We start from the raw sequence: 24997 nt of genomic DNA, 5'->3' as shown, positions 1-24997 counted from the left end.
ATTCTATTACTTAAACTCCCTTTTTCTCCGATCTATATTCAGGTAACTTTTTTATTATTTGTATCTACCTGTTTCGGCTAAATTTAATAAGAGTTCACAACTGAATACAGCACATAGTGCAGGTTAATCTTTCATTCAGCATTTGATAAAGTTAATAAAATAAACAGTTGCTATTACACTGCAAAGTTGATTACTAGGGAGTAATTAATTAACTACCAACACTCTACAAAGGCCCACAAGAGAGTTGGCAAATTTGCAGATTTCTGAGTGCTTCAGCAATTCTTAGGTTCAAAGAGATATTAAAATGCTGCAACCCCTGATTTCATTTGGACTGTCCTTGGAAAGACTCCAACAAATTGAGTAAAAACCCTACCACAGGAAGTCAGACATATTCTATAGTCTGAGGAACAGAGTAACGTTTTTGCTGAATAGAGCACTTACTGCTTTTCATAAAAACATGATTCTCTAATATACATCTAATAATGCATAATCTATCAATCTATGCATAAGAAAGCTTTTCAAATTTTAGCATCCTACATGGTCTCTGCTGTGGGAGACAATAATGCACTTGTAAAATGGATGATGACATAAAGCCCTGTGCATATTTCAAATGAGACAAGAAGGTATTTATATAGTCGATGATGTTTGCTATTGCAATAATGGCATTATTTTTTCAATACCCCACTCAAGTACTATTGAGTATATGATTCCCTTGAAGCCTTTTCTTGTGTTATGAAGTCTATTGCAGGACTTACTTTAACACTTACAATAATTGGAAATTATAAAGGAAACACATTCTGAAAGTTTTATTAAATAAACAGTACAAGCCACTCTATGTTGAAACCTATTTTTCCATAATTGGCACTGAATGAGTGATGTCATTGGTACATAATATGCAAAGGAAGAATTTCATCTTGAGAATGAGTTGGTTTTCCTTTGATAGAATCCATATTGAATGTGATGCCATAAAATGAGTCATTCAGTGGGACCCGGACAAGTGCTCGTTCTAAAACAATTACGTTTTAGGATCGTTTAAAATGTGGACCTTCACAGCACATATACTTTTTTGCTCAAAAACTTCTGTATTAGTCTATAATTTAGGTAATTGTAACATTCCATGAAAGATGAGAGAATAAAATGAAACAAATTCAATACAACAAAAATGTGTAGGGAGAGGCTCTGCAAATCAGCTCCTGGCATCTTTCATCTTCAGGTAGTGCTCTTGATCTCAGCCAGAGGCCAAAAAGTGATCTTTAGGGAGTGTAGAGATATGAAGCAGAGTGAATAGTGTCCATTCAACCCTGCTTTATTACTTGACTAAGGTTGTGAATTTCAAATAACAAAGTACAAATTTTAAATGTTACTTTTTGATAAATTGTTTAAATGGCTATGTGAGTCAGGCGTGGTGACTCATTCCTGTAATGCCAGCAATTTGGGAGGCCGAGGCCGGCGGATCAACTGAGGTCAGGCATTCGAAACCAGCCTGGCCAACATCGTGAAACCCCGTCTCTACTAAAAATACACAAATTAGCAGGATGTGATGGCGGGCGCCTGTAATCCCAGCTACTCGGGAGGCTAAGACAGGAAAATCACTTGAACCCGGGAGGTAAAGGTTGCAGTGAGCCGAGATCGTGCCATTGCACTCCAGCCTGGGCCACAGAGCTAGACTCCATCTCAGAAAAAGAAAGAAAGAAAGAAAAAGTCTACGTGAAAGTGTGGGCCAGGTGCGGTGGCTCACGCCTGTAATCCCAGCACTTTGGGAGGCCGAGGCAGGTGGACTGCCTGAGGTCAGGAGTTCGAGACCAGCCTGGCCAATGTGGCGAAACCCCTCTCTACTAAAAATACAAAAATTAGCCGGGTGTGGTGGTGGACACATGTAATCCCAGCTATCCAGGATGCTGAGGCAGGAGAACCACTGGAACCTGGGAGGCAGAGGCCGGCAGTGAGACTGTGCCACGGCACTCCAGCCTGGGTGACAGAGCAAGACGCCGTCTCAAAAACAAAAAGAAAAAGAAAAGAAAGAAAGAGTGTGCTAGTGTGTGTGTGTGTGTGTGTGTGTGTGTGTGGAAGTGGAGGTTTCTGTTCATTGGTACATCATACACAAACGTAAAGTTTTAGAACAATAATCATCTGTATATTTGAAGTGAATTTGATAAGCATTTGTTACTGAAATGATTACTAAATATAATAGATGGTGTGACTGAGTTATATCCACAAATACATTTTCATTAGGGATTCATCAATTCATAAGAGATGAAAGATGTGTTGTGGAGTCAGTATTTGGTTCCACTTCCTGCCATCATATTTCTTGATTGTCCTGTTACAACACAATGCTTTTCAAAGAATTGTAGTTTTCATCTTTTAATATAGTTCCCTTTAGTTTTCCTAGTTAAGATTCTGTTGCCCTGTCTTTAATTTCATAAAAGTAAATGAACATTTCTGCTCTCTTAATAGATTAACTATTTTTATGCATAGTCTACTTCTGTAGTTTTTGTACTATTATTATCTAATAGGATCTACATCTTATGAAATTACTTTGTCTTTACCAACTCCATTTTGAGGGAATATATTTCGTTATATTTTAGTAAAACTATTTGTTTGAATATGATTTTTTCCTTCACATTATCTGTCAATCAACCCTATTTTATAACAGCTTTTTAGCTTTGCATCAAATTGCCTACTGGCTGCCAGGAAAATAATAAGCCTTACCAGAGGATTCAAAACTGACTAAGTTTAAGGTGAAAAAATGCACTGTATCCAAAAATGCACTGTGTCCTCAGATTCTGTATTTAGCTCTATAACTATTCTTTTTCCATTTTGCTCAGTTACTACTTTTCCTTCTTTTGTTCCTAGCTGTAAAATTTCCCCAAAGATTTGTGTCCCACCCTCTATCTCTTTCTCTTTTCTCCCTAATGTCAAGAGATCCAATATTTTCTAATTGTAGACATGCTAATGGTTAAAAACAATTTTGTGTATTTCATGCTCCCTGGGGGATAGGAGTGATATTATATTTGGGCATATAGAGTATTGATTCTTGTAACTGCATACAATCCACATTTAACATCTTCTATATCAAAATATATGCATAAATTAAATGAAATTAAATGAAATAATCCTCATTTGCTTGCACAATTTAGTTTTCAGATAAGTGAAATTAAACATCAAAGTCATATATTCTCTCAAGAGTTAAGTTACTTATTTGCATTACACAATTTTAACTACTATTAAGCTTATATAAAGTTTAAGAAATAAAAATGAACAAAAAAAGAGTTTAAAAATTAGTAAAACATTGAATGTTATAGAATTTCCTCATATATTTGAGCAAAAATTAGCATAAACATATTATGAAAGCATTACAGTTTTAGTGGTAATTTATAAATTTACAATTTTGCATGCTATCAAATTATAAAATTTCTCCATTAAGGCTTTGCTTAATGGTAAGTGAAAGAGAGAAACAGTTAAGCCAGGTATTACAAAAATAATTCGAGATGTTTAATTCATTCAAGTGTAGTGACTTTATCATTTTTAGAAAAATTTAACTTTAGTCTCTTGAAAAATAACTATCATCAACTGCTGTGTCATCATGGTACATTATGAAGTAAAGTAGAAATGGCCTTTCATTTTCTTGGGGCCAACTCCCAGACTTAAATGCTTCAGAAATTAGGATAAATGATAATTTTGAAGGGAGAAATTTTCCTATTGCAAAAGATGCATTCAAAGCTTTCTTATAGATATTACTTGCTTTGAAAACGAAGTGTCTGATGAGGCTTGTCTGTAATTAGAAAACATTAGATAAACTCTTCCCATTGTAGAAACATATTGGAACAACTATTTCACAGTAAATCAGGATTTCACCATCAAGTTATGTGATAAGCTCTTCTGTATTACTCAGTAAATCATGAAGTGTGACAATAAGGACACTCAATAAGCTCCTAAGAACTGCATAATAAATCATGAAATTTCACAGTAAGTTGCACAATAGGCTCCACGGTATTAGTCTCTAAATCATGGGCTTTCACAAAAAGTTATAAAAATAATTTCTTTCTTCTTTACCATGTCTACTATTATTATGGGGCATTCATCAGTTGAGGATAAAACTTACCAATAAATGGAAGTCTTTCACTGTAGCCATGTGTTATTGAGAAAAATAGGTATAATTTGTCTGAAATAGAAGGAAAAGCTATTGGGTTTTATAAATATTAGTAAATAATAAAATTAATTCCAGCAACAATGTTAGCTTATAAGTGATATAGAATTCATTTATAGTAGATACTATATTTTAAAACGATTGAAAATTAGTTAATATTTACTTTTTATAACATAACATATATAAATATATTAAATATAATTATTGACAAGGGAAAGATATAAGTATCTAAAATAGAGTGAGTAACCACAATGGTAGTTCATTTTTATTGTGTGTATATGTGAAGAGTGAGAGAGATGCTTATATGTAATAATCTAAAATGTTTGTTTAATCTTGATGATCAAAAAATGTAATTAAGCTTTTAATAAGTTGAAAATTTGCTGGATACAATGGTATGTGCCGGAAGTCCCAGCTAATCAGGGGGCTGAGGTGGGAGGATAGCTTGAACCCAGGAGTTCCAACCAGTGAAACATAGTAAGACTTTATGTCTAATAAAAGTCAAAAATAATTCGAAAATTTATTTGAGAGATATGTCTTATGTGAAATAGAAGTTAAATAACCACTGAATTAGGATTCCATTGCCTAAATGATAGGTAACTAAATGTAATTAACTACGTTATTTAAATGTCAGTTCATTTTTAAAATTACCTTTAGAAAAATCTATTAATAATTTTTTCAAGAAAATATTTTGAGAAAATAACAAAAGTAAGCAAATTTAGCATAAACATGGGACTTCCCAACTAAATACTACTTAGGACTATTTTATCTTTGTAATGGAAAAAAAGCCAAAATATATTTTAAAAATTTTAAATGCAGGTAAGTTAAGAAAATAAGGTTTATACAAAAAGTAAGATTTGTTCATAATTCTATACCTAGAATTAGAAAATCCTGTTACTCCAAATACGATAAGGCAGATATTCCTATAATGATGACAACTAGGATTCTATGTGAAGAATAGCAGGACAAGAAAGTTCTTACTGCAAATGTCAACATCACTGGGGAGAGAGTTCCGTGGAATTTAGGTCCTACTTTCCTGGGGAAAATTTAAGGAGGTTTTTTTTTTTTTTGAGACGGAGTCTCGCTCTGTCGCCCAGGCAGGAGTGCAGTGGCCTGATCTCCGCTCACTGCAAGCTCCGCCTCCCGGGGGTCACGCCATTCTCCTGCCTCAACCTCCCGAGTAGCTGGGACAACAGGCGCCCGTCACCACGCCCAGCTTATTTTTTGTATTTTTAGTAGAGATGGGTTTCACCATGTTAGCCAGGATGGTCTTGATATCCTGACCTCGTGATCCCCTCGTTTCGGCCTCCCAAAGTGCTGGGATTACAGGCATGAGCCACCGCACCCGGCTAGGGAGTATTATTTTTAAAGTAGTATTGAACTACTGCCCCCTTAAACAGAAACACACACATAAACACAGATATATTGTTGAGTTATCTTATGATACTCTACACAAATTCTTCTCCATGTTGATAAGCCACTGAAAATAGGAATTCTGAAGAAATTCAGACATTATCCAAGATGAATCACCCCTACCACATCCATTGCAAGCTAAAGTCTTTGATAAGAAGACGTCCCAGATCTGAAAACATTTTACCCTGAGCCCAGTTATTGTTGAATAAAGTGAATTAACAATAGTTACTTTTTTTCTTTCTTCCCTACATCAAATATTTAAGGTTTCTCATCTCTTTTTATTTTCCCTCTTTTGTTTTCCTTTAAATTGCTTGATGTTAAAAGAGCTCAATTTAGTGGGATCATGTAAGCCCCACAGAAGATTGAAATCGACTTTAATTATTTTAAATATCTCAATTTAAAAGCTTCTTTCAATAATTCTTAAATATTGTCAATTGACCCTGAGTTCGAGATAACTGTTTTTATGCAGATAATCGGCATAAATGGATTAATATTTCATCTCCAATTCTGCTCATTATATTAAAGGAAAGGCCAGTAACTACTTTTGACACCTATAATCTTTACATCTTTTGTTTTTTTAATTTAAAAAACAATCTGATTGTATCATAAAGATAAATATATAGTAGAGTTACATGGAACGATGACATCTTGTTTTCATTTACTGATACTGGATAAGTTTTTAAAACACAGAAATTTTAGGAATTCCCTGCTCAGAAATAAAGCAACACATTCTAAATTACAAATGAAAACACTGGTTGAATTTGTATGTAAAACTGTACATATGTAAGTTGAAATAAAATTCAGTTACCTTTAAAATTATATTTTCTAAAATCCCTAAGGAGTATAGGAAAAACTAATATGAGCAGAATATAAACTTGTTATTAATCATTATTACAATGTTTGAAAAGCTTTGAAACATTTAAATAAAGCCCACTGCATATTCATCTAGTATTAATATACATAAACCATAAAATGCCTAAATCTTTAAGTCAACACAAAGACTCTAAGTAGATGCCTTATTAGTTCACATAGGTGATATTAAAATCTAGAAAGTAATCATTAAACTCAACATGAGTGGATGTCAAGAATATTAATGAAGAAAATGGCATAATTATTATTCTCAAAGTCCCACATGTAATATTTCTATTTTAGCAAAACTAGAAAAGATGTCAAAACTATAAGCTTAGAATTTTGAAAGATTTTTTTTTTCAAAATGTGTAGAACATTGCAGCATTTTAAAAAAAATTAAACAAAGCGCCTTATTCAAAATAAATATTTTGTCATTTGCATTTAGTTTCAATATTTTATTCAGTATAATTAATCATTATAATTCAATCCATACACATCTGCTTCTAGCCAAGATAGATTAGCTCCATTTCCCCTAGGTGGTTTCTCTTACAAGTAGAAGACCCAGCACATAGCATAATAATATAGTCAAGAAGACTGAAAGTTTCAAAGAGGTAGGTAAACCTCATAAGGACATAGGAGCTTGAGGAATGACACAGTGTTGTATTCCCTAGGTTTTCTTTTTCTCTTCCATTTTTCCTACACAGAGCATCATAAAGGTCTCTGTCCTAGAACCAATAGGCATAAAACAAACAAACAAACAAAAAAGCTCCAAAAATAGTATGAGAAAAAAGCTCCATATTTCTATACTATGCACTGCTTTTTAGCCGAGATGTAGGAAAATGGTGGCATCACCACAGGCCTTTTTTGGCAACACTGATCCAACTGTAGCCAAGCACCAACATAACAATCATACCCTATTCATGGTTTTCGTGCCAAGAATAAAGTAGATATTTAACCTCACCCAGTTGCTTGGCAGGAGACAGGATGGCTTCTCCTACTGTGTAGGGCTGATCTTCTTGAGGAAGAAAATGGTGCTCCAACTTAATGCCAGGGTAGTGTCACTGGAATACAGTTAGTGATGTGATGAACGTCTGTAACAGGCCAAGTTAACCTTGCATACTGCCCAGAAAATCCAATGAACTGGGAACAGCAGGTATTGCACCAAAGCAGGTTTAATTAGCACAAGGCCAGCCAAGCAGATTAATGGGATATTTATCTCAAATCTTTCTCCTGGAAAGTTCAGAGGCTAGGACTTTAAATAATTATTTGGTGGGCAGGAAATGAAGAAATGGGTGCTGCTTATTGGTTGGAGATGAAATCATAGGAATGTCCAAATGGTCTTCATGTGCTGAGAGTTTCTGTTGGAGATGAAATCATAGGAATGTCCAAATGGTCTTCATGTGCTGAGAGTTTCTAAGAGGGGGTTCCAAGACAGGTTGAGTCAGTTTCCTGGTATGAATCATGGGTCTGGAAAGAGTCAGTTGGTTTCCAGAATGCAAAAATCTGAAAAATACCTCAAATACCAATATTTAAGTTCTGACAACAGTATCATTTTCTATAGGAGAAATTGGGGAAGTTACAAATCCTGTGACCTCCATCTATGTGATTCTCAAGCAGTAAGTGATTACAGAAAGGCAAGATAGAGGACAATGACCAGTTATCATTTTACTATGCCTACATTTTAGCAGAATTCAGGGCCTTCCCATAATCCTATTCTAGTGAACTTTCATTAGTCTTGCAAAGATGGTTTTGGTCCCTGAGCAAGAAGGTAGTTGGTTTTGGAAAGCGACTATCATCTTTGTTTTAAAATTAACAAAGGCATTTAGCTTGTGAGGTTAAAAGCAAGATAGAGTCAGTTAGATTAGATTTCTCTCACTGAGATAATTTTTGCAAAGGTGGTTTTACCTCCAGCCCCACTTTATAACAATGAGACCTAATAAAGCATTGCAAGCAAGGGCTAATTACCACTCCACTTCGCTGTACCCTTGCATATTGTTGGCAGGCACTAACAGTGAGCTGAAACTCATCTGGTTGGCATCATCAAGACTGAACTCAAGACTCAAGGCTATAGGATTGAGGGCCAGTCAGAACGCCACTTGTTTTCAACCCTGTAGTCAACTGATTGCAATCCTCTACCCCTACCTAGAGGGAGCTGATCCTCTACCCCTACCCAGCAACCAAAAAAGTAGAATAAGAAAATGGAAGATAGGTCTAGATGACACTTTAGTTTCATCAACCTCCTGTGGTGACAATGAAATCAGCAGAGAGCTGAACTTCTGCCTCTACCCTACTGCAAGAAATAAATGATCAACATAATGAAATAACAGGATCTAATTGATCTATGTAGAACACGTTAGCCAACAATTTTTTAGTGCTCATAAAACATTCATCAAAGATAGAAAATATTATATTCCATAAAACTATAACTAAATTTAAAGAAGTTAAAATTTTATAGCATTTTTTTCTGACCACAATGGAATCAAACTAGATTTCAAAAACACAGAAACCCTTGGAAATTTTCTAAAATATTAGAAATTCAATAATACATTTCTAAATAATGTATGGATCAAAGAGGTAGTCTCCAAGGAAATTTAATAATATACATAGGACTGAATGAAAATAATAATACAGCAAATCAAAATAACTGGGATGCAGTTAAAACAGTGCTGAGAGGAAAATGTATATCATTAAATGTTTACATTTTAAACCACAAAAGCCCTTAAATCAATCATCTAAGTTTCATCCTCAAGAAACTAGAAAGAAAAGAGCAAAATAAACTGGAAAAAGGAAAATAATAATGTTTGATCAGGAATCAGTGAAACTGAAAAAAAAAAAATAAACCAGCAGAGGAACAAAAATACTGCTTCTCTCACATAAAATAAAATTTATAAAACTTTAGCAGGAACAGCAATAAAAAGAGAAGACATAATTTAACATGTCAAGTATGAAATAGAGATATCACTGTAGACACTGCATTTAATAAAAGGAAAATAAGTGAATATGAGGAGTAACTTTACATGCATAATTTCAATTAACTCAGAAGAATGGATCAATTTCTTGAAAACTAAAATCTACCAAAACTTAGCCAAGATGTAATGAACAATGTAAACAGTTCTGTAACTATTGAAGCTGTTAAATTTATAAGTAAAATCTGTTTAAAAAATGGCCAGAGTAAGATTATTTCACTGCTTAATTCTATCAAACAAATAAAGAATAATTAACTATGCTCCCTTTTTTATAGTTTATTGTAAGGGAACACTTCCATACTATTTTGTAAAGTTACTGTGACTCTGATACCAAACCTAAACAAAGATGACATTTTTAAAAAGAAAAAAAAAACTGGAGAACAATGTCATCTGTAAACATAGATGATAAAACCATCAACAAAATATTAGCAAATCTTATCCAGAAATGTGCAAAAAGCAGTATACCCCATGACCAAACGAACTTTATTCAAGTCATGCAAGACTTTTTTAACATTTGAAAACTGATGAAATCTTCATAAAATTGGCTGAAGAAAAGAATCAGAGTAATATTACCATTTTACACAGTACAAATTTCCACATCCATTCAGAATGACTTTTTGTTTAATTAGAAATAGAGGGAAACCTATTTGACTTGATGTAGTGCATCTACAGAACACCCACAGCTAACATTATACTTAATAGTGAAGGTCAAATGGTGTTTTTCTATGACTGGGAACAAGGCAAGGGCGCTTGCTTTTGCAACATTTCTTCAACATAATACTGGAAGATCATTCCACTGTAAGAAGGGAAAAAAAGGGAAAAAAAAACCATGCATACAGATTGAAAGAAATAAAACTTTTTTTTCAGATGACATGATTGTCTATGTAGAAAATCCCAAGGGTGACACACGCGCACACACATACACACACTCTCACACACATGCACACACACAATCTCGTAGAATGAATACATGAGTTAAGTCATAGGATATAAGAGCAATTGTATAAAGATATATACAATTGATTAAAAAATACAGTTGCTACATAAATTGATATATGAATATAAATTAATTTTATTTCTATATGCTTACAACAAACAAGTGAAAATTGAAATTAAACGTGCAACATTATTTACTAGTGTTTCAAAGAAAGTAGTTAGCTCTATACTTAACCAAATATATATAGTATTTATAGGCTAAAAATTAAATTATAAAATCATGATGAAATAAACCAAAGCAGTCCTAAATAGATAAATATAGGGTATAAATGGGTAGGTAAACCAAAATAATTTATAGGTTCCTATATCTGTCCATCAAAATATCAGTGATGCTTTATAAAGCACAGAGAAGCTCATTCTAAAATTTACATGAAACAGCACAGAACAGAGGATAGCTAAAATTATCTTGAAAAAGAAGTGGTATCAATTGCTCTGTCAGATGTTAAGCCTTACTGTGAAAGTACAATTTGTAAAAGAAAGTGGTATTCATGAAGTAGAAGGCTCAGATCCATGAAACAGAAGCAAGAACCATGAGAACAGAGAATCCAGACAGAGTTTCAAAAAATTAGACCAACAGATTTTTGACAATAGTGTAAAAATGATCCAATGGAAGAAGGAGAAACTTTTCAGTACATAGTAGTGGAGTAATTGGATATCCATAAGTACAAAATCTTTTACAAAAGAACCTTTACCTAAAACTCACATATTTTATAAAAAAATCAACTAAAACTAGAATCATGAGCCTAATTTAAAACGCATATCTCAAAAACTTCTTAGAAAAAATAAAATAGTAAAGAAAACATCTATAGCTAAGACATAGGGCTAGGTGAAGAGTTCTTGGTCTTAACACTAAAAACACAATCCATAAAATAAAAATTGATAAACTGGACATCCACAAAATGAAAACTTGTTTTTTTCCTGTGAAAACTCATGTGAAGAGAAAGAAAATCTAAGCTATAGACTGAAAGAAAATATTTTCAATCCATATATCCAACAAACATATTTCATCTAAAATATATAACACACTCAAAACTCAACAGTATAAAACCAAATCGTCCAATTAGAAAATGGGCAATAGATGAAGAGACATTTTCCAAATAGTGCATACAGTTGATAATAAGCACATAAAAAAGATGTTCAACATCATTAACCATTAGGGAAAGGCAAATTAAAGCAATAGTGATATATCACTACACACTTAGAATGAGGAAAATCAAATAGGATTAACATCAAATGTTCATGAGCATATGAAGTAACCAGCTCGACCACGCTGACATTGCTAGCCAGAATGTTAAAACAGACCAGTCACCTGGAAAAGGTTGTGGCAGTTTCTTACATAACTAAACATTTGTTTATAATATATTCTAGGAATTGTACTCTGGGGCATTTAATTCAGAAAAATGAACACTTATATTCATAAAGCTTGAAAGTAAATATTTATAAGCACCTTTGTTCATAATAGCCAAAAACTGGAAATAATTCCAATATCCTTCAATACATGAATAGTTGAACAAACTGTGGTGTATCTTTACTATAAAATAATACTCAGTGATAAAAAGCAGTAAAAATGAGATAGCAATTTAGATAATGCTAAAATAATTATTCTGAGTGAAAATGCTAATCTCGAAAGGTTGCATACTGTACAATTGCATCTATATTACATTCATGGAATAATATAAATACAGAGATTCAGAGCAGGTTAGTTATTGCCAGGGATTAGGAAGCAGAGGTTAGAAGTGGCTAAGGTTACAAAAGGAGATCCTTATGATGCAGCTGTCCTGTATATTGACTGTGAGGGGGTGGTAAAACAAATCTGCAGATGGGACAAAATCGCATAGAACTAAGGTCACATACACACATATCCATGCACACACATGCAAGAATGCATGTAAATCTGGTGAAATCTGAATAAAATGGATGGATCAGGTCGATGTCAATTTTCTGGTTTTGATATACTGCCGCAATGCAAGAGGTTACCACTGTAGGAAACTGGGTGAGAGGTATATAGATTTTCTCTCGGTATTAGTTTTTCCAACTGAAGGGGAATCTATAATTATGTCAAAAATAAATAAATAAATAAATCCATCCAGTGGTGACACAAATGTAATGGATAATAAAATCATGTAATTTTTAATGTTTGATGGGATATTGCTTAATGCTAAGAAAATCATTTTTGTTTACCTACTTTTATGAAAACGATATGCTCTTGAGAAGAATTTCTCACATTCCTATGTCATCAGCTCATGTGAAAGGTAGCAAGTGATGCAAACTAATGTGTGAATTGCCATAAAACAATAACTGAAATATTTAAATCAAATAAAAATTTGTTACAACAAATAAGATTATTGGTAGGGAACTGATTTCAAAGATATTTTGCTTCTATTCCAGAGTGGAACTGCCCCTTAGAGCAGTGATTACATTGTAATAGTTTTCCTAGTCTTTATTATATAAATATTACATATTATATTAACATACATATTCTTATTTAGATAATTACTTAAAAATAAATTCAGTTTTCAATTACTGTAGGATAAGCTGGTGAAAAGAGTCCCCTGTACATATTATGTGCCATGATTTTCAACCCTGCCTCTAAACCAATAACCTTAGTTTATTCTATATTTGAACATCATATTTCATTTATCTGCTGCATTTTTGTTCTCCAAAAAATTACTATTGTTCTATTTAGTGCTAATTTCACTTTTTTCTCTAAAATATTTTAGGGATTTATGTGTATTTAAAACCTTGTCATGATTATGTGAGGTGAATGACTTATAGTGTTATCTTTTCTTGAAAATCAATTTTATCTTCCTGTTCAGTGCATTTTATGTTTTCTTTCCTCTCATCCTAAAAGAAGTTCTGAAATGAAGCCAACTTATAATGAGATGTCCTCTGAAGTAATCAAATATTACACTGAGAGTCATCCATCACAGAAGGCCCACAAGTTTCTGTTACCTATATCCTTGGAAAATGTGAATTAAGTAATTACAAATAAAAAGTTGACAATATCATTTATGCTGTTTCATTGTGTTAACTTATATGGCTGGTTGGCAACTCTAAAGCTGCGCCAGAGACAGGGGAATGCCATATCTTTGTATTATTTTGTGAATGAGTGACTCATAATTTGAGGTCAATATTGTGCTTCAAATACAAATGACATACCTAATGTGGAATGTAAGAGCAAAATCATATGTCCAGATTACGTATATTTCTGTTTTATTTTGGGTGAGGTCAGTTTGATCAATATACATAGCTGAGCTTTAAATATAGAATGGAATCAAGAAATTCGGTTTGGTAAAAAGAAGTTTTAAAGAGAACAAGATGTTCAATTCTACATTAATCATAGATTACATCAAAAGTCATTAAATGGCAATAGCTAAGACAGAAAAATATCTTAGCTAATTATTTGTTTTAAAGATATTCTATAATTTATATTTCATTACTCTTTTATTGTAAATTAGAAGGTAAAATATATGTTTCTGTGTGATGTGGGCATATGTGTGTAGAAGTCAACTGTGCTTTGTCAATAAAACACCACGTAGTAATTTTAAATAGGGTTTTCTTTCTGATGAGCTCTACAGTCATCACCATTATATGCAAAATATGAAAGTAGTAAATAATATAAAATAAACCATTATGCGTCTGGGCACGGTGGGTCATGCCTGTTATCCCAGCACTTTGGGATGCCGAGGTGGGAGAATCACTTGAGGTCAGGAGTTCGAGACCAGCCTGACCAACATGGTGAAGCCCATCTCTACTAAAAATACAAAAATTAGCCAGGTGTCATTGTGGGTACCTGTAAGCTGCTCGGGAGGCTGAGGGATGAGAATCACTTGAACCCAGGACACGGAGGTTGCCATAAGCCGAGATTGCGCCAATGCACTCCAGCCTGGGCGACAGAATGAGACCCTGTCTCAAAATAAATAAATAAACAACCAACCCATTATGCTTTCTTAAAGGGCACATAAAACATTTCTCTTAAAAGTTAAAATATACTGTAGTTATAATAAAAATTTGTTTGTCTTTTGTCCACATGTTTGTACCATGGTCCTCAAACCTTTCAGAATATAGCCCATGTATCTATTCTAAGATGAAAGAAAAAATTTTGTGAATGAATATTGGGTACAGAAAGTAATTATGCAGTTGGGGTTATCAGCCCAATTCAGTGAACCTACATATGAAATAACATAGGTAGCTCAAGTGACTTAAGAAACTTCCTTCCCACCAACAGTGTATAAGCATTTCCTTTCTTCTGCAGCCTCACCAGCATTTGTTGTTGTTCGACTTTGTAGTAATAGCCATTCTGACGGGTGTGAGATGGCATCTCATTGTGGTTTTAATTTGCATTTCTCTGATGATTAGTAATGCTGAGCATTTTTTGTATGTTTGTTGGCCATTTGTATGTCTTCTTTTGAGAATTATCTGTTCATAATTTTTGCCCATTTTTAATGGAGTTATTTGGTTTTTGCTTGCTGATTTAAGTTCCCTAGAGAGTCTAGGTATTAGGCCATTGTCAGAGGCATAGTTTGCAAATATCTTCTCTCATTCTGCAGGTTGTCTGTTTGCTCTATTAATCGTTTATTTTGCTGGGAAGGAGCTCTTAATTTAATTAGGTCCCACTAGTCTAGTTTTGTTTTCACTGCAATTGCTTTTGGGGACTTAGCAAAAAAAACCTTTTGCCAAGCTTGATGTCGAGAAGAGTATTTCCTATTTTTGTCTTCCAGGATTTTTATGGTTTGAAGTCTTATGTTTAAAGCTTTAATACATTTTGAGTTAATTTTTATATATGGTGAAATGTAGGGGTCTGGCTTCAATCTTCTGCATATGGCTAGCCATCTATCCCAGCACCATTTTTTTTTAATGAGGTGTCCTTTCTCCATTGCTTGTCTTTGTTGACCTTGTTGAAGATCAGATGATTGTAAGTGTATGGCTTTCTTTCAAAGTTTTCTATTTTGTTCCATTGGTCTATGGGTCTGTTTTTGTACCAGTACTGTGACAATTTGGTTAATTTAGCCTTATAGTATAATTTGAAGACAGATTGTCTGATGCCTTCAGCTTTGCTCTTTCACTTAGGATTACTTTGTTTGGGCTCTATTTTGTTTCTATATAAATTTTAGAATTTATTTTTTCTAATTCTGTGAAGAATGATGTTGGTAGTTCGATTGGAATAGCACTGAATTGATAAATTACTTTGTGCATTATGACCATTTAAAAAATATTGATTCTTCCAATCAATAGTGGAATGTTTTTCCATTTATTTGTATAATTTCTGATTTCTTTCAGCAGTGCGTTTCAGTTCTTCTTGTAGAGATCTTTCACCTCTTTTGTTAGATATATTTATAGGTATTTCTCTTTTTTGTTATTGTAAGTGGGATTGTGTTCTTGGTTTCACTCAGTCTGGACATTGTTGGTGCATAGAAATGCTACTGATTTTTATACATTCATTTTATATCCTAAAACTTTATTAAAGTTGTTTATCAATTCTAGGAGTCTTTTGGCAGTCTTTAGGATTTTCTAGGTTTAGAATTATATCATCAACGAAGAAAGATAGTTTTACTTCTTTTTTTTTTTTCCTATTTTGGTGCCTTTTATTTATTTCTCTTGCCTGATTGCTCTGACTAGGACTTCTAGAACTACATTGAATAGGAGTTGTGAGCATGGGCATCCTTGTCTTGTTCCAGTTCTCAAAGGGCATAGTTCGAGCTTTTGCTCAGTCAGTATGATGTTGGCTGTAGGTTTGTCATAAATGGCTCCTATTATCTTGAGGCATATTTTCAATGCCCGGTCTTTTGAGAATTTTTATCATGCATCTTATCGAAAGCTTTCTCTGCATCTATTGAGATGATCTTATGGTTTCTATTTTTGATTCTGTTTATATGGTGAATCACATTTGTTGATTCCTGGATGTTGAACCAGCCTTGCATCTGAGGGACAAAACCTACTTGATCATGGTGTATGAACTTCTTGATATGCTGCTGGATTTGATTTGCTGGTGTTTTGTTGAGGATTTTTGCATCTATGTTCATTTGAAATATTGGTCTGAAGTTTTCTTTTTCTGTTGAGTCTCTGCCAGATTTAGGTAACAGGCTGATGCTGGCTATACAGAATGGATTAGGGAGGAGCTCATTCTGCTCAATTTTTAGATTAGTTTTAGTAGGATTGGTACCAGTTCTTCTTTGTGTGTCTGATAGAATTCAGCAGTGAATCCATCCTCCAGAACTCTTTTGCTTGACAAGTTCTTTATTAGTCATTCAATTTCAGAAGTTGCAGTCTGGAGATTTCTCAAAGAACTTCAAACAGGGCTAATGTTTAACCCAGCAATGACATTACTAGATATATACACCCCCCAAAAAAATAAATCATGTTACCTAAAAGACACATGCATTTGTATGTTCATCACTGTGCTATTAACAATAGCAAAGACATAGAATTAACCCAAGTGCCCATCAATGGTAGGTCGGATAAAGAAAATGTGGTACATATAAACCATGGAATACTACACAGCCATAAAAAGAATAAAATTATGTCCTTTGCAGCAACATGGATAGAGCCATAATCCTAAGCAAATTAATACAGGACTACCCAACTAAATACCCTATGTTCTCATTTATAACTGAGAGCTAAGCATTCAGAACATATGGGCATAACTATAGAAACAATAGACACTGTGAATTACTAGAGGGTGGAGTGAGGGGAGTTGGATTTATGAACTACCTAGCAGGTACTAAGCTCACTACCAGGGTGACCAGATCTGTACTCCAAACCTTAGCATCATGCAGTATCCCCATGTAAACAATCTGTACATGTATGCCCTGTATCTAAAATAAAATTTGAATTTTTTTCAAAAAAGAAAATTCAAATGATTTACCTCCTCCAAAGAATTCCACCTTCAGCCAATTGTACCTCAATTTCTTTTCTTTTCTTTTTTTCTTTTCTTTCTTTTTTTTTTTTTTTGGAGACAGAGTCTTGCTAGGTCGCCCAGGCTGGAGTGCAGTGGCGCCATCTCGGCTCACTGCAAGCTCCGCCCCCCAGGTTCCCGCCATTCTCCTGCCTCAGCCTCCCGAGTAGCTGGGACCACAGGCGCCCCGCCATCAGGCCCGGCCCATTTTTTGTATTTTTAGTAGAGACGGGGTTTCACCGTGTTAGCCAGGATGGTCTTGATTTCCTGACCTCGTGATCCGCCCGTCTCGGCCTCCCCAAGTGCAGGGATTACAGGCGTGAGTCACTGCGCCCGGCCGATTTTACCTCAATTTCACAGTGGAATTTATGTGTTTATTAAACTTAGGCACCTCCTTGGCTATATAAATCTTTCCAGTACAATGCAAATACCAGATTGTTAGCATACATTAAACAAATAAGGGCTCCTTGGGAATAGGCAGAACCCCTGGTTGTGGTAGGAAGATAAAGGGGCTCAAAGTTAATTCATGGGACTCCTTGTGTGCAGATAAGGGTCTAAGTGCTGATCAATGTCCTAAAACAAGAATGGCCCCATTTTTGAATAATAAAAAAATACAAGTCTGTGTTCTGCTTGGTGTGCAAAAGAGCACGTTGATGCATTTTCTCATGCATTTGATCAGCCTAGACTTGGTCTGCAATCAAACTAATAAACTACTATTAAATGAATTCTGAAAATAATGCTGGAGAATATGTATAGTTTTATGTAGAAAAAGTAAATTAAGAAATTAATTCTTCTAATTTTTCTGTGAATTTTAAATTTATTTTCACTTAAAAATGAGACTGGCCAACTACCCTATGATTGGAATTTTAGGTAATTAATTTTACTAAAGGAAGGTAGATTGCACATAACAAGAACTGAATATTTATGATACAAATAAAATTATTTAAATATGTTATATTCACATATAACCCAGGAAATTTAAAACAAATATGAGTGTATGTTCTGATTGGTGTGCGAAAGGGCAAGTTGATGCATTTCCACACGCATTTGATCAGTTATTACCAATCTTTGAATAGACAGACTGAAGGGAGGTATTTTTTAAAAACCTTGTTAGATAAATTTGGTCTGTACACATATTTCACTAACAATGAAGTTCTTAAATTACACTGCCTTAATAATATATTATATAAATGAGAAATTAAAATAATACCCTCCAAACAGCATCTTTTGTAATGTTTGAATCAATAGGTTAAAGTAATATTATGCCAAAATTTAAACTAAGCATTTTAGATGGCCCCAAGGTAGCAGTGTACCAACAAAAATTATCAGATTGGAAGATACTAGATTTGACCTCATACAGGTGTTTAAGAGATATCCTTAAAGAAGACTCCCGATAAATCACAAGGAACAGAAAGGATATTTCTGCTCGCCTCATTTCTAGGCTGACCTTTTGTGATTTTACAGCCACCCACGGTAACAATTTGCAGTCTTATATTTACCTTCCTTACGCTGAAAACATGTTTGTCCCCTTCATGTGTGTTAATGTGCCTGAAATCCCCAAATTGGATGGAAGCAAATGGGCACTTTCAATGTCACTTTTCATCTTGGGATAAGAGTTTATCACAGTCTTGTGGAAACATATGTTAACAGTTTACTTAAGTAGACACAATAATAAGCAGTTAAAGTGTTGTCTTTTTGGGGAATGGGAAAGACCAAGAAGTAGGTGATATAAAAATCGGATTGTTTGGTTTTCCGTTTCTCTCCCTCTTAGCTCCTAGAATGAATGCTCTTACAGCTCAGACGTCTCTTTTTTTAAGACAAATTTTGACTGTGCTGAGACCAGGGCTAATCAATTTTTGTATCCAAAGAAATATTTGTATTTATAAATCGATGCTGTAGGTTAAAGGCAGCTTTCTATAACTGTGGGTTAGCGCTCTTAAAGTGCTTATCCAAATTCCTATTCTACAAGAATGAGAATTTACATTTTATCTGTGTCTCCCAAGATTGCCACAATGGTGACCTCACTTGTGTCTAGTAATTTTATTTATTACTAAATTTAGCACATTAGAAACAGGAAATTTTGAACTTTTCTTTGAAGTTAGCAACTTTGTGACTTCCATTTGCTTAAGTATTCGTTACATGCTCTCATGCCTTCATCCCGTTTAATAAACTAATTCGTAAATTTTAAATTTCATGTCACTCTGTATAGCATGATAAAATCTCATGCTGTCCCTCCCTTTAGTCATCCTCATCCCATGCTCCTGTCAGAGGCATTTTATCATCTGACATCAACACAAGAAAGGTGAGTACAGTACAACAAGATATTTTGAGACAGAGACCACATTTACATAATTTTTTACAGCATATTGTTACAATTGTTATATTTTATTGTCAGTTATTGTTGTTAATCTCTTATTATGCCTGGTGTATTAGTTAAACTTTACTATAGGTATGCATGTGTAGGGGAATAATGGCATCTATAGGGTTTGGCACTATCCACAGTTTCAGACAGTCCTTAGGGGTCTTGGAGCACGTCACTCATGGATAAGGGCAGATTACTGCATATTATGCTACATGATTATTACTTAGAAGTAAATATTATATCGCATATATTTTTACTTGACTCTTTTAAATGTTCTATTGTGAAATAAGAATGTGGAAAACTGCATGGAATCAAACCATATAATTTAGCCAATAATTATGAGGCAAACATCCGAGTAAATACTATTTATGTCCAGAGCTTGCCTTCACCTGTCCTGTCAGTTATAACTCGTCCCTCCTCTCTTAAGCTAGTCACTATAATGGATATATTTTTCCTGTGTAGCTCACTTTTAAGCACATTTAACACCTGGAGAAGTGTGCTTTCAAATAATATATATAAATATGAATTGCAAATTAAACTGTAGCAAGCTATTATAAACTAAATTACTACTATCACATCTTTTTATAATCTAAGCAAATTATAGTGAAAAGTATTATTTATCCCAATTGAACCATGATGAAATTGAAATTGTTCTCCATAAAATATCATAATTTACAGAGTTGTAAATTTTAGAACCAGTTCTGACACCCAGTCTTCATGCCTCTTTCACTCATTTCTTTATTTTCCTGACAAAATAGAAAGACACTTAATGTTGTAAAAAGAAACTGCATTAAGAATACAAAAGCATTCTTGGTTCTCTTCCAAGGTCGGCTGTCATCTTTGCTTTGTGTGCTGGGTAAATCATTTAATTTTTTTTTATATAGAAATAAATATAAAATTGAATGACAGACATCAAACTACCTCATAAATTAAGTGACTGTCAAAACTGTGACTTTTTTCTCTTAAACAGAAATTCTAGTCATGGGACAAAATAATTATTAAACATAATAATGATTATGGTGATAACTATCATTTATGAATTGCTTATTGTCAAGCATGCTAAGTACTGTATATACAGTTTATGATTTATCTTTATTGACTTAAAATCAAGAATGAAATCCAAATCCGCTCCATCTAGATTCCTCACTTTTATCAGTTCTCCCAAATCATTAGCTGTATATGTCTATAGCTGTTATCTGTATTTATTCATCTATGTATCTAGCTACCTATACATGTGAATACACAAACCTGTACAATAAAATAGGAAAGACGTTTTACAGTTTAATTTTTGATTAAGATAATTATATACATTGTATATGTGCCTATAAATGTGATTTTTAGTGTGAAAAAACATTCTAAATTATTTGTTAAATCAAATACTTGAACTATTTTAAAAGTTAATAATTGTTCAATATGTGAATACATTTAAGAACCAAAAGAAATGAAAACATTTTAACTTAAATGATGTGTCACTAAACCTATTTATTAAACTAATATCACATAATAGTTTTATAGTTGACAATCTCTTTAGAAAAGCATGTGATAACCAGTAATTTAGTCAAGATTTCAATAAAAAGCATATTCCTTTCATTAATATGTTTATAGAATGTCTAATATTGATAAGGATCATCTATGTAGAATTATATGTAAAAGGACTTATGTCTTATTTTACCAAAATAAAATACTGTTTCAAAGGTACTGTTATGATTTGGCTGTGTCTCCACCCAAATCTCATCTTGAATTGTAGTTCTCAGAATTCCCATGTGTTATGAGAAGGACCTGGTGAGAGAAACTTGAATCATGGGGGTGGTTTCACCCATACTGTTCTCATGGTAGTGAATAAGTATCATGAGAACTGATGGTTTTATAAGGGTTTTCCACTTTCACTGCTCTCTCATTCTGTCTTTGCCGGCTGCCATGTAAGACATGCCTTTCACCTTCCACCATGATTGTGAGGCCTCCCCAGAACCTGGAACTGTGAGTTCATTAAACCTCTTTTTCTTTATAAATTACACAGTCTCGAGTATGTCTTTATCAGCAGCATGAAAATGGACTAATACAAGTACTATTCAAAATCAGTAATTATTTCAATTACTTACTTACTTGACTAAGTTAGCTGAATTTATGTGATATTTAAACAGCTTGATAGTTTTTATTTGAGCTAGTTTATCTGCTAGTATTTTTATGTTTTTATGTATTTCATCATAATTGTATATTTCTACTTTCTTCTTTTTCTTCCTGTCTCCCTTCCTTTCCTCTTTTACTCCCTCCCTTCCTTCATGTGGACAGAATATGGTGATCAAATTTAATTTCAATTTTAATTGATAATTGTTAAAGTTAGTTAAGATACAATAATATTAAAGTAATTTAGCCCAGTGTTTACCAATATTGGGCTATGTAGCAGATAACTATGTTAGCAAATAAATCTGTGACATTAATTAGCTCTTAAAATAAATAAAATTTTAAGAAAGTCATTTCCTGAAAGAGTAATTCAAATTAGGAAAAAAATACAATATCTCTCTCCCTTACTTTTCTGCTATATTTGAACTTTCATTGCATTCTGCCTCATTCATAACTAGATAAAATGAATGTAATTAATTATTGCTAGCTTTATTATTAGAGAGTTAAATAGAAGAACTGATGGGGAAAAAATTAACAGCACACTGTACCACTATTTACTGTTTCATTCTTGGGATTTTGGGTAACTCATTATTTCTGAGTTTAAAACTTCCCAAGCCATTTTTCTAACAACCTTGGCCAGCAGGCTTGAGGTAGGTAACCTGCTTTAAATTGCTTTGCATAACTCATGAAGAAATATTCTCAATGCGTCCAATTGCATTGTGTATTTATAAGCTCTAGTGCTCTACCATGAACTTTGAATTAACACAACTATAGAAATGAGCTGATAATGCCCTTAATTTCTTAAACTATATCTGTCATTTCAAGACTTTCCCATCAGTGCTTTTAGAAAAAGATACAACGTCTCTGATTTTTATTCACATTTTCCTAGAATACGAACACAATATGCACTTATCTTTATTTTCAATGTCTCAATATTAAAAATTACAATATTTGACATTTGTATGCTACTTTAATTTTTACAATATGGCCAGAGTTTTCTAATATGTACTTTAAGGTGTTTCCAAGTTACAGGTCTACAAATTAACACGAACAAAAATATTCAACAATATTTCCCTGAAGAAACCATTTAATCATGGTAACGCAATCAAATCTGCTAACTCGCATAAGCCCGCATATTTATTATAACTCTTTAATTTTAGAAATCAACAACCCTCATGAACATTAAAAGTGTCATCCACGCACTTTTAACAACTATATTTTAGTGCCATAAGCATCAAGTGGTTAAAAGAAATCACCATAAGGTAGGTTTTATGAATTTTCAGTGGACTGTATGCTTCGTCAAATGCACACCTAAAAAATATGTGACATTCTTTCTGTCCTACTACCACTCATATGAATAATCTTTTGTCAAATGAGTGGTGTCCCATCTGTCCAGATAGAAGCCACATTTTAAAGAAGAATCCTGGGCCATGGCTTCATTTTGCCTAGATTCAAATCCCCTGCATTTCTTATTGTATTCAAAACCTTACTAAGGCATATAGAAAGGAGGTTAAGTAGCTATAAGACATATCTGTCTCTTTGTGTATTTTATCTAAATGTCTTTAATGCTCTCTATTATTCTAAAATTAGTTTTTATTTTAAAGTAAATATGTCAACAACTTCTTCATGTTGTAATGTATGTATCTATGTAATCCTTGTGCACGTCTCCTTCAGCACATACATGACCATTTCTCTAGAGTACATACTGGTGGAACCATAAGCAAATAATTACGGGAAAAAAAGGAGCAAATGAATCTGGAGAGAATCTGGAAGGCAATGAATTCCATTCTTTTAAACTGAATTTTGAAAAACACCAAGAATAGACAATCATATGTAGAATTCTAATAAAAGACATTCAAACAGATGCATATATAGAATTCTAATAAAAATGTATTCAAATAGAGGCGTATGTAGAATTCTAATAAAAGTATATTCAAATAGAGGCATATGTAGAATTCTATTTGTTTACTAATTGCAATTCTAACTATGTAGAAGAGAATATAATCGAGAGCTATAGTTTAGGGAAATATTAAGTGTTATTTTCATGGCGATGTAAAAAAGTAGACTGCTTTAAAAATATTTAGCAATAGTTGATGTGTGGATAACAGAAAACGTGAGAAATAAGCTTAGATTTGTTGAAAGAGAGCAGAAAAATATACTACAGACATGACAGATCAGGCTAGTGGAATCAGTGTATTTCATCTTAGAAAAAAAACATAAGTGTAGGTATAAAATAGACTAGATTTGAGGGTCAGAGTCCAGAGACAGGACTACCTTTATTTATTTTATTTTAAAAAAGCATGCACATGGCATTTATCATGCTTCAAGGACATCAGTAATAATCTGTAAGTCATAATAAATAGTTAAAACATCACCATAACAACAATGTGAAGTAAATCAAGAGCTTCAAGTAGAGGAGTAGGCACAGGCATATATTGCCTTTAAACATGCTATACCTGTGTCAGTGGTAGCAAGAATGAAACAGGAGCACTAACTCAGAAACCTGTGCAGAACTCCTGCTTGGACAGAAGTCAGGCCGCCTTGGGAAGTGCTGGGATTACAGGTGTGAGCCAGCGCGCCCGGCTCAGAAATTTCTTATAATCAACATTACTCACTGGCATTCTCTTAAATAAGCCGTGAAGTACATTTAGGGACATCTACCAACAAGTCTGTCACACCTGGTTTTTCTGCCAGCGACAGAACAGATCACAGCTTCTTGGCTGAGTCCATTGTAAAGTAGCTTGTATTTAGGGGGCATGAACAAAATAATTTTCACTGTATCTTTAAATATTGGATTCACACTCAGGAAAGTGAGAATGTCACACTGTGAGACACACAGGAGACAAAATTGAATGAAGGCAAAGACGTGTAACATCTCCCATCTCATTTTCATTCTATGGCATATGCTCATTGAATAAATTAATTCATGAATTGTTTTAAATACTTGTCTCTGTTACATTACCATTTCTTTCATCCTTTCCTCTCTCTCCTTCCAACCTTTCTTTCTTCGTTTCTTCTATTCTTTTTTTGTTGTTGTCTTCTCTGAGTACATATCTTAAATACATGTACACTAAATGCATAACTCATTTGACCTGAAACCCAGCAGTTTCTCTTAAAAATCATTAGTATGTGTAAATAAATTTTTTATTAAGTTTTTTAAATCTCTTCTACTTACCTGAGTAATATCTAATTAACTGAACACTGAGTTCCTAAATCATTGCTATGTGATCAAATAGATACCCATTATCTAC

The 24997-nt window shown here is 33.5% G+C and overlaps 2 long non-coding RNA genes across 5 annotated transcripts in view; one reads left to right on the top strand and one right to left on the bottom strand.

The window, feature by feature from the left end:
* Positions 1–24997, top strand: part of LOC105477040 (uncharacterized) — a 406578-nt gene that overhangs the window by 48155 nt on the left and 333426 nt on the right. The gene's annotated exons all lie outside the window — the stretch shown is intronic.
* Positions 776–23129, bottom strand: LOC112425831 (uncharacterized). Its single transcript, XR_003016974.1, has 5 exons — positions 23058–23129; positions 6366–6391; positions 5397–5535; positions 4103–4162; positions 776–1251 (listed from the first exon to the last, which is right to left on the bottom strand). It is a non-coding gene; the product is annotated as an uncharacterized lncRNA (long non-coding RNA).

Source organism: Macaca nemestrina, chromosome 16 (assembly GCF_043159975.1).
Source record: "Macaca nemestrina isolate mMacNem1 chromosome 16, mMacNem.hap1, whole genome shotgun sequence".
Classification (NCBI taxonomy): Eukaryota; Metazoa; Chordata; class Mammalia; order Primates; family Cercopithecidae; genus Macaca; species Macaca nemestrina.
This window is presented reverse-complemented; position numbering and strand designations above follow the sequence as displayed.